General features: G+C 32.7%; 1 long non-coding RNA gene across 1 annotated transcript; it reads right to left on the bottom strand.

Annotated features, from left to right (window-relative positions):
* Positions 1-522: 522 nt before the first annotated feature.
* Positions 523-2,882, bottom strand: LOC127168683 (uncharacterized). Its single transcript, XR_007828130.1, has 3 exons — positions 2,776-2,882; positions 2,483-2,550; positions 523-2,059 (listed from the first exon to the last, which is right to left on the bottom strand). It is a non-coding gene; the product is annotated as an uncharacterized LOC127168683 (long non-coding RNA).
* Positions 2,883-10,682: the final 7,800 nt, after the last annotated feature.

Below are 10,682 nucleotides of genomic sequence, written 5' to 3'. Positions count from 1 at the left end.
TTCACCCTCCGACTCTTAATGGATCGTGTTTCCTTCTGAAGCATCAGTGAGTGTTTAAACCTTCTGTAATAGTTGCATATGAGTCCCTCAGTTGTCCTCAGTGTGAAAAGACGGATCTCAAAATCATACAGTCACTGTTGGAAAGGGTTCAAATACACAAAAATGATGAAAATCCAAAGGATTTTTCTGAAGTACAGAGGGCAGTTTAACTGTTCAGGACAAACAAGGGACTCATGAATAACTATCACTAAAAAAAAAACAAAAAACAAACAAACAAACAAAAAAAACTGGATCATTCAGGTAACAACACAGTATTAAGAATCAAGCTTATGTAAACTTTTGAAGGGTCATTTTTATAAATTCAACTATTATTTTCTCTTGTGGACTATATGTAAACATCTTTTATGTGAAATATCTTATTCAGGTCAGCACTAAATAAAAAAAAACATGCATTTTGTATGATCCCTCTTATTTTGGTAAAATAATTAACATTTTGCAGATTCTGTAAAGTGTATGTAAACTTTTGATTTCAGTGGTACATTACATTTGATTTACCTTATAAAATTCTTAAAACAACCTTAGCAGTTATAAAAAGTTATTCTGAGTAATGTTTTTATGCATTTGCTGTTTCAGCAGAACATGTATTTTAACCTGGAGTCAGCTGCTTCATTGACATTGAACATCAAGGAGACAGCAATATCAGAGAGATTTTGAAATATTGCTATTACTCAAAAACATGTAATTTGTGCAGAAAATACATTAAAAATAATATTATACAAAAATATATAATATATAAACTATTTAAAATAAAAAAGGTAACACTTTACAATAAGATGTCATTTGTTAACATTAGTTAATGTTTTAACTAACGTGGACGAGCAATGAACAATGCATTTATTACAGTATTTATTAATCTTTGTTAATGTTCATAAAAGTACAGTCATTGTTTGTTCATGATAGTTCACAGTGTATTTACTAATGTTACCACAACTTGTGATTTTAATAATGCATTAGTAAATTCTGAAATTAACAATGACTACGATTAATAAATGCTGTAGAAGAATTGTTCATTCTTAGTTCATGTTAACTAATGAACCTTATTGTAAAGTGTTACCAAACATTACATATAAAACTATGTAGTCAAAACCAAACTTTTTTTTTTTTTTCTGCCTGCTGTTACTAAAATTGTCTGTTATTTTGGGAAAGGAGAAAAGTATTGCTTGAACACATATAAAACATTTATGGTGAGTCCAAATTATTCCCAGTGTTACATTTAAATGTGACGCATAAATCTGAAGTAAAATTCCAGTGTACTTGTTACAACCCCTACTTTTCTACCAGCCCTGTTTGAGGAGATATACACATAAAAAGTAAATTAGAAACATTATCTAATCTGTGGATCAGTCATGTTGCTTTGGGGGATCCTTGAATATGTACATGTTGTTGTAATCTCCATAACTTCCCTAAAAAGTACACAGAATATTCCATCCTCCTGGTTACAATTATTTCCATCTTTTTAGAATGAGTTGTGCAACAATTAGCCCATGGGTTTAATTTGTGTTGTGTTTGAGATGTCCTCTGATTACTGATGCCTCTTTAGACCTTTTAATATGATGTAATTGCTTCCATAGAGAGTTTGGGGGCAGAAGTGAGAGAAGCGGAGGGCTTTTATCAGTAAAGTATGTCACGACTTAAGAAGTGACCTTGTCTGATATAGTCAGTCTCTGTTGGTTTAAATTTTAAAATAATCCTAATGGACAGCATTCATCTTAATAAGCTTAATAAATAAAATAAAATAAAATATGCTTGGAATGAATTTGATGCAAAGCAAGGGCTCATGACCTCACTACTTTGGCATGCCGCATCGGTCTTTGTGCAATTTTTTCCTTCTCATCCCACTGTTACCTCTCCTCTCAGTTACCTCTCCCTCCTCCTTTCATCCCACCGCTCATCCTCCTTGGTCAGCTCTCTTTTGTCCTCACCCTCCCCTCCATTTTGTCAAGTGGTCATCAAGGGGTCAGTTGGGGTGATGCGAGGCTGTAAAATGGCCCGAACCATGCTGACCATAGAAAGAGAAGAGTTTAATCTCAGTGGTGCTGACCTCTGACTGCTGAGTCTGAGTTAATGTCAGTGCTGAGCCTCCAGCCCCGAGCTGCCAATACCACCATGATTATGACCAATCTGCCCCTCCTAATGCAATTATCTGATCAATCTCCCATTTTACTGAATAAATAACGAGGGAGAGATGGACAGAGGGATGAGAAATGAGGGCAAAAGAGAGAGAGCTCTGCAGCGGCAGAGAATTTTAAAGAAGGTGTGGGACACATATTTGACTACTTATGTAGTCAGTAATAATGGATGTAATAATAATAATAATAATAATATAAAAGATATCAACGCCAATATAAAACAGCTCTGTAAAGGTGACTTTAGGGCAGCAGCTTCTGAAATGTGACATAAAGTCCCAAACACCCACAGTTACCGATAGCAGGACTTGACAGAAAGCCTTCTGGATATTTTCATTCCACCCAGTCTTTGGTTGGTTTGGACCTTGAGAAAGAAAAGGCAAATTAGTAGATAAAGATAAAGAGATATGAGATATTGCTTTCAAAGAGAAGAGAAAAAGAAAAAGAGACTTTTCTGAGTGATTCAGATGTTAGCTTTTGATGCTAATCGGGTGATTATCGCTGAGGGCCAGGGTTCAGTGTCTCACACTGGGCTTCACCTTACTTCGCTGAACCCAATAAATCTCTCTCACATGTAAGTTACACTCACCAGAAAACATGACGAACATAGCGAGAACAGCGGATTTGAGTGACGCTACCAGACTACGCTCTTCGGTGAGAATCCGAGAGCGCGTGATGACTGAGCCTTACACGATATTCAGCCGAGCTCAACCGACAAGGAAGTGACACGACGGTCCCTCGTCATTTATTTACCTGTGGCTTTTTGTAGCTTGCTTCACTGTGTGCGCCTGACACCCGACTCCCCTCTCCTTTTCTTTCTGTTCTTCTCAGTTCCTCCAGGCTTAGCTTACCTCTTTCTCTCTTTCTCTCATCATCTAACTTTAATCAAGTAAATGGATGCATTTAAATGCTACTAATTTCAGCTCAGGTAATTGCAATCCATTAATTAAATTTGATCAAAAAAAGGCATGTAAGTGATTGGAAATGTCCAAAGTCACAGAGTGATTAAATCTTCTCTGTGCTTCAGAGCATTGTGCCGAGGGAAGATATCGCCCTCTAGTTTTACAAACCTTCTGTATGGGCAGAAACACAGGCATTGTTTGGTTCTATCATCCATAGAGGCGGTAAGCTAAAACGGCTGTTTTTTCCTCCAGAGGGTCTATAAATGGTAGTTGAGTGTGGTAGGTGGCCAGCTGTGGACAGTAACAGTGCACTCTGAGTACGATAACATCTGGAGATCAGGTTAGTATAGAAGGACTGTTAGAGAGAGAGAGTCAACACGACACGAGAGAGAGATGCCAGGATGAGGTAGTGCTTAAGAGCAGCAACAGGTGGCCGCTGGCAAAAGACGTTACATGTGTGTGTGTGCTGGATGAATCACAAGTGTGTATTTGACCCTCTTTTCATCTGTTGTCCTTCCACAGATTATGGGAATCCCTGCTTTAGACGGCCAAACAACTTCATTCAAGCATCCATTGAGGTGGAGACCTATTTTTTCACTAAATCAAAAACATTTTAACCAGTCTAAGCTAGTTCTGGTGTCTCAGCCAGGTCATGCTGGTCTTTTGGCTTGTTTTAAAAAGGTTTTTGCCATTTTCTGACTGGGAAACTAGTTGGGCTCAAAGGCAAGGGAGGCAATGCCTCCTCAAAATACTGAATGAGAAAAGAAATTGTAGTACAAAATAAGAAAAAATAATATGACATTGTCTGAAGAAACATTGTCATTGTTAACATTGTTAAACTTAGAGTAAATCTCTGTGTCTGTGACCAATATTTACTGAGTTTTAATGACTGATGATCCAAATAGTTATCTAATAATAGTTATCTAATTGTTAACTATTTCATACTTGTTCATACTTGGCTTTAATAAACAGCATACTGATTACATTGTTAATGTAAAAATCGTTTTTTTTCCTTTTCATGATAGTGTAAGTAATGTTTATTTAACCAAGGAAATGTGTTAATTATTTTTCCAAAAATAAAAGGGATTATACAAAATGCATGTTATTATTATTATTATTATTATTTTTAATATAAATTCATTAAGAGCCAGGTGTGTAAACTTTTGAACAGAATGAAGATGTGTACATTTTTCTTATTTTGCCTAAATGTCATATTTTTTTTCATTTAGTACTGCTCTTTAGAAGCTAAAGAAGATACTTACGTTTCCCATAAGACGAAATAATTTACATTTACCCTGAACTTCGAATTCCAAAAGTTTTCACCCCCCGGCTCTTAATGCATCGTTTTTCCTTCTGGAGCATCAGTGAGTGTTCAAACCATCTGTAATAGTTGTATATGAATCCATCAGATGTTCTCAGTGTGAAAAGATGAATCTCAAAATCACACAGTCATTATTGGAAAGGGTTCAGATACACAAAAATGCTGGAAAACCAAAGAATTTGTGGGACCTGAAAGATTTTTCTGAAAAACTGCAGGCAGTTTTACTGATCAAGACAAATAAGGGACTCATGAACAAATATCACTAAACAAAAAAGAGCACAGCTGTGGATTCATTCAGGTAACAACATAATATTAAGAATCAAGCGTATGTAAAGTTTTTATAAATTCAGCTATTATTTTCTCTTGTGGACAATATGTAAATGTATTTTATGTGAAATATCTTATTCAGGTCATGCATTTCATTTCGGTAAAATTAAGATTTTGCAGATTCTGCAATGTGTATGTAAACTTTTGACCTCAACTGTAAATAGATATACAATATACTGGATTTGTCATACTCTTTGACCACCCTGTGTCACATCATTTACCACTCTTCTTTACTGTCTTGAGTACTTCATATTGGTAATTTCCTGTTACATTGACACAAGACATTGTGATTGGTTGTAGTCATTCTGAACAAAAAGGTCTTATCTAATGTGGTTTCTAAGGATGGACTGTTCGAGCTGGCGTGGAAACACAGGTCTTTCCATTGATAGTGTTAAAGACTGGTTGCTTCGCGAGTCTCACTGTTTCCATCGTCTTTATCGGAGCAATGACAGAACACAGGACTGAAATTCAGACTTTCTCAGGACCTCACACACACACACAAGACTGCATACAAAGACACATATGCAGACACTGACGTGAACACACACAGACTCACAGATAACAGGCTCGTAAACTGCTGCTGTTCTGCAAGATTGCTGAGCTCAAAGTGTGTCAGAGAGAGAGAGAGAGAGAGCAATGTCTGTAAGCTTAGGCAGAGTTGCCAAATACATTGTTTTTTTCATTGTTAAGGGTAATTAGAACCGGTTTGATAAGAGATGTCTGAGTCAACTGTGTATGGGAGAGATGGAAATAGTAGCTCAGGACTTTGATAGTTTAAATTGAGGGACAAACTTTATGAACACAAATGCAAACGGAGAGGCTTGTCGGCATGACAAAAAACATTCCGCTTGCAGGAACAACCAGTGGCTGCAACCAAGCAGCAGGGATGAGAGGAGAATGTAAAATGAAAGCAGCTGTATGCTGAGATGGAAACTTTGAGAGGAGATGAGGAAAGGAGGGGGTGTTGAATTTTCATGAATGAAAAGAGAAAAAGAAAAGCAGGGAGAAATGAAGGTGTTTCGAAATATATGTAGATCACCGTTCAAAAGTTTAGGGTCGGTAAGATTTTTAAATGTTTTTGAAAGAGGTCTCTAATGAACACCAAATCTGCATTTATTTGATCAAACATGTATACATATTGTGGAATATTACTACAATTTTTAATTACAATTTTCTATTTCAATACATTTTAAAATGTAATGTATTCTTGTAATTGCAAAGCTGAATTTTCAGCAGTCTTCAGTGTCATATGACAATTCAGAAATCATTCTTATATGCTGATTTGGTGCTCAAGAAACATCTCTTATTATTAATTTTTATTATGCTGAAAACAGTGGTGCTACTTTTTTTGTTTTTGAAAATAAACTTTATTTGTACTTTATTTCAGGATTATCTGATGAAGAGAAAGTTAAAAAAGACATTTATTTCAACTAGAAATATTTTGTAACATTATAAATGTCTTTACTGTCACTTTAAATCAATTTAATGCATATGTAAACACACATACAGAGAGAAGTTTGACTGCAAAAGAACAATTTATTTATTCAATGATTTTTTTTTTTTTTTAATTTAGTTTTTTAATTTTTTTTCGGAGCATCAAGCAATCAAGCATATTAATTTAGTTTCTATAGTCTTATCAAAAGGAGTTTCTGTAAATTCTATAAATTCTTTAAATTCTTTTATTGATACTGGCAACATTTGTGAATGTTAACACGCTGAAAGGTGATGCTTGTTAATTAAATAGGAAGTTGTGTACTTGTCCTCTTTACACACTTACTCTCTCTCTCTCACTTCATCATTAGCATGTTAGAGGAGGCTGCAGCATATGTCAAGGTGAAGTGAGTATCAGGTGCTCGTCTTCGTCCTACTGTCACCTCTATACTCACACAAACACATGTGCAGAATCTGTATGATTACAGTAAACATTTTACACAGAATTCGACTTTGTCCAATTCCTTTTAAACAAGATATGTTAGACCAAAGTTAGATCAACTATTCTCTAGACTAAAATTAAAATATAGAATTAAAGTTAAAAAGTTTTAAAATAAATATTGTTATGCTCCTTTAAATGCACTGTAAAAAAAATAAAAAACACAATTTGTTGAGTGAGCTTAAAATAATGTGTTACCCTGCTGCCTTAAAATTTTAAGTTTAGTCAACTTGAAATGTTAAGTTGTACTAAGTAACAGCTTAGATATTTGTGTTTGGTAAACTTAACAGATGGGTAAGTAATCCAGCTGCCTTAAAATTTTAAGTTGATTCAACTCAAATATCAAATAAGTTGTCACTTAGTATAATTTAACATTTCAAGTTGAATAAACTCTTTTGAGTTGACTAAACTTAAAATTTTAAGGCAGCCAGATTACAAATTAATTTATGTTGACTCAACAAATTGTTTTTTACAGTGTGGGGATTTGGGCCTGTCATTGTTTTTAAAAATGGAAAATTTCATTAAAGTGTGGAACACAGAAAGTGACATCATTTGTGCCCTTCTAAAGCATGACAGAAAGACAAGTAAATGCTCAAATTTTTGCTCAAGTTTTTTTTTTTTTTTTATTTTAGTTTTGACAGCATTTGTGAAGCTAAATCTTGTTACCAAAAAAGTAATATTCGTGAGTTAGTCAATCCAGGGTTATTTGAGAATACACTGAAATGCATTCAATACAAATTCAATACAATTCATATTCATATTTATTGTCATGAAAGACATATAATTATTTTATTTTATTTTTGTTTTTTAAAAAAGTTTCTTATGCTCATCAAGTCTGCCTTTATTTGGTTAAAATCCAGAACAAACTTTGAAATTATTGTGAAATATTATTTAAATGTAAAATAACTGTTTTTTGTGTGAAAATATTTTAAATGTAATTTATTCCTGAATTTTCAGCATCATTACACCAGTCTTCAATGTCACATGATCCTTCAGAAATCATTCTTATGTGCTGATTTATTATCAATGTTAAAAACAGTTCTGCTAATTAATAAAAAGTTAAAAAGAGCATTTATTTAAAATAGAAAACTTTTTTTAACTTCCATTTAAATGTTTGTGGCGAGTAAATATTCATTCTTTTGTTTTTGTTTTTTTGAAAGAAATTAATACTTTTATTCACCAAGGATGTGTTAAATTGATAAAAAGTGATAGCAAAGACTTATATTGTTATATTGTAATCCTGAAAAAAGAATCGCAAAAAAAATAAATAAGTAAAAAAAATATTAAGCAGCACAACTGTTTCCAACATTGATAATAATCAGAATATTAGAATAATTTCTGAATGATCATGTGACACTGAAGACGGGAGTAATGATTGTGATCACAGGAATAAATTATATTTTAAAATGTTATTTTAAACTGCAATAATATTTTACAATATTTTTTGATCAAGTAAATGCAGCTTGATGAGCATAAGAGAATTCTTTAAAAAACATTAAAAATCTTACTGATGAAAGTTTTGAACGGCAGTGTATACCAATATTTTTTTGCCTTTTATGTTTCACTGTTTGCTCAAGATGGATGGAAAATAGTTTACTTGGTGGTTACAATATTTGATATTTTTAGTTAATAAAAATGTACAATTATTTTATATTATTTTATTTTTATTTCTTATTTTGGTATGAAAAATACAACATTTCTTGGCACTTTGTCAACATTTTAAACATTCTCAGTTGTCACTAACACAAATATTTTACATAAAATAAGACAGCTTATTTAATATTCATGTTGAGCTCCTGAGGGGGACAGACATTTTCTAAAGGCTAAGTCCTAATTGAAATCCATCCATGGAAAGAAACAGTCATCTGTTAAAACCTCAAAGAGAAAACATTCTGTTCCTTTGCTTCTCATTTTAAAACCCCAATTTTCTTAATCTTGGTGCGTCAAAGTGTCCAATTGTGGTGTGTAAAGTGTTGTTTAGCAGGAAATACAGTTTTTCTGGTAGTTGACTTCTCTTAACTGTAGCACTGGGCATGATTCCTCCATCATGGTTTGATGCCTCTGGCCGTCCTCACACAGCAACACACTCTCTCCGCTACCGTATCCAGGACACGTCCTGAGTGATGTAATATCAGTCGGCACGGTAACGGACACGGGTAGAACAGCGGATGGGCGATCTAGTGACTCTTAATTATGCAGTCCTCTCTTTTTTGGACTGAGCTGTGGAATGGACCATTAAGCAGGACACAACACACAGGCCATGGGTCAGAACAGGAGTTGCAGAGGGGACGTGACCTCTGTGTGTTCAGCAGAGATAAAATAACAGCCATGCTAGGATAAAGTGGATCAGTTTGATTTGAAGTTGGCCAATCTATAATCTAACTAATAATTCAATATATAATTATTGTGAAAGCAGGTATTTACTACATAGATTTTACTGGGGTCAGTGACATGACATTCACAATTTGGTCCTGTCTATTAATTTATTCAAAAATGATTTCAGAATTAAAATGAATTTTGATATGTTTTGAAAAGATCATGAAAAGAGTGTACTATTCTTGAAATTAAAACCTTAAAACTTATACACTACAAGTCAAAAGATTTTTTTTTTTTAAAGAAGTCACTCACCAAGCCTGCATTTATTTGATCCAAATACAGCAAAAGCAGCAATATTGTGAAATATTTTTCTGTTTGAATATATTTTAAAATGTCATTTATTCCTGTGATTAAATCATCAGCATTCATCTGAAATAAAAATCTTTCGTAACATTATACACTTTACCATTCAAAAGCTTGGTGTAAATAATTTTAATTAATACTTTTATTTAGCAAGGATGCTTTAAATTGATCAAAAGTGATGATAAACATTTACAATGCTACAAAAGATTTCTTTTTTCAGATAAATGCTGTTCTTCTGAACTTTCTATTCATCAAAGCAACCTAAAAAAATTCTACTCACCTGTCTTCAACATAATAATAGTAATAAATGTTTTTGAGTAGCAAATCAGAATATTAGAATGATTTCTGAAGAATCACGTGACTGGAGTAACGATGCTAAAAATTCAGCTTTGAAATCACAAGATAAATTACATTTTAAAATATATTCAAATAGAAAACAGTTATTTTAAATAGTAAAAATATTTTAAAAATTTTACCATTTTTGCTGTACTTTGGATCAAATAAATGCAATTCTTTAAAACATATTACAAATCTTACTGTTCAAAACTTTTTGACTGGTAGTGTAAATAAAAGATTATTGGAAAACATTTTACATAAATAATTTCACAGTTTCAGTTTTTACCTCAAAAATATAATTTAATGTGTTACTTGCCTTTTTTTGTACTTATTTTGAAAAATTTGCTAGCATTTTCTAAAATTATTTCTATATTTATATTTTATTAATAATTTCATTTATTAAATTATTTCAGTGTAGCTTGCCATTCTTTTTATTATAATTTATAATTAAAAAAAACAACAACAAAAAAACTCTTGTCCTCCAAAACAAATTTGTGATTCACCTACATTCAGGAAAAATACAAAAGCACCCTGTAGACCCTCATAACTATATGTCAAGGTTAATAAGATTTTTTTATGACACTACAAGGTCATAAAATTAATAAATCATATATGTAATTACATAATTTTATTTTTAGATTTGAATGTTATTTTTACATTTAAATGTAAGTACATAGTAGTTAAGGCCACCTTATATAAGGTGGGACGTTATATTTTAACTTATTTTAATTATTCATAAAAAATTAATGTTCTTGAAAAGATTCTTGCAAATCATATGAAACCAATATGTTGGTAAAGAGTACATTTATTTTTTACACTAGATTTTTTTTGTTCTTTTTCTTTATTGTGGACACTTTTTATGTCACTGACTCCTGTATCAGTGTTTTTTTTGTTTTTTTTCACCTGAGCGATATTGTACATGTTATGTTCTACTCAGATGCAGCTGTTGTTTTAATATCATGAGTTGTTGAGCATTCAGTGTGGGAGAGCTTCAGGCTCTC

Source organism: Labeo rohita, chromosome 7 (genome assembly GCF_022985175.1).
Source record: "Labeo rohita strain BAU-BD-2019 chromosome 7, IGBB_LRoh.1.0, whole genome shotgun sequence".
NCBI lineage: Eukaryota > Metazoa > Chordata > Actinopteri > Cypriniformes > Cyprinidae > Labeo > Labeo rohita.
Note: the sequence above shows the minus strand (reverse complement) of the source record. Positions and strands in the feature narration are given on the sequence as shown.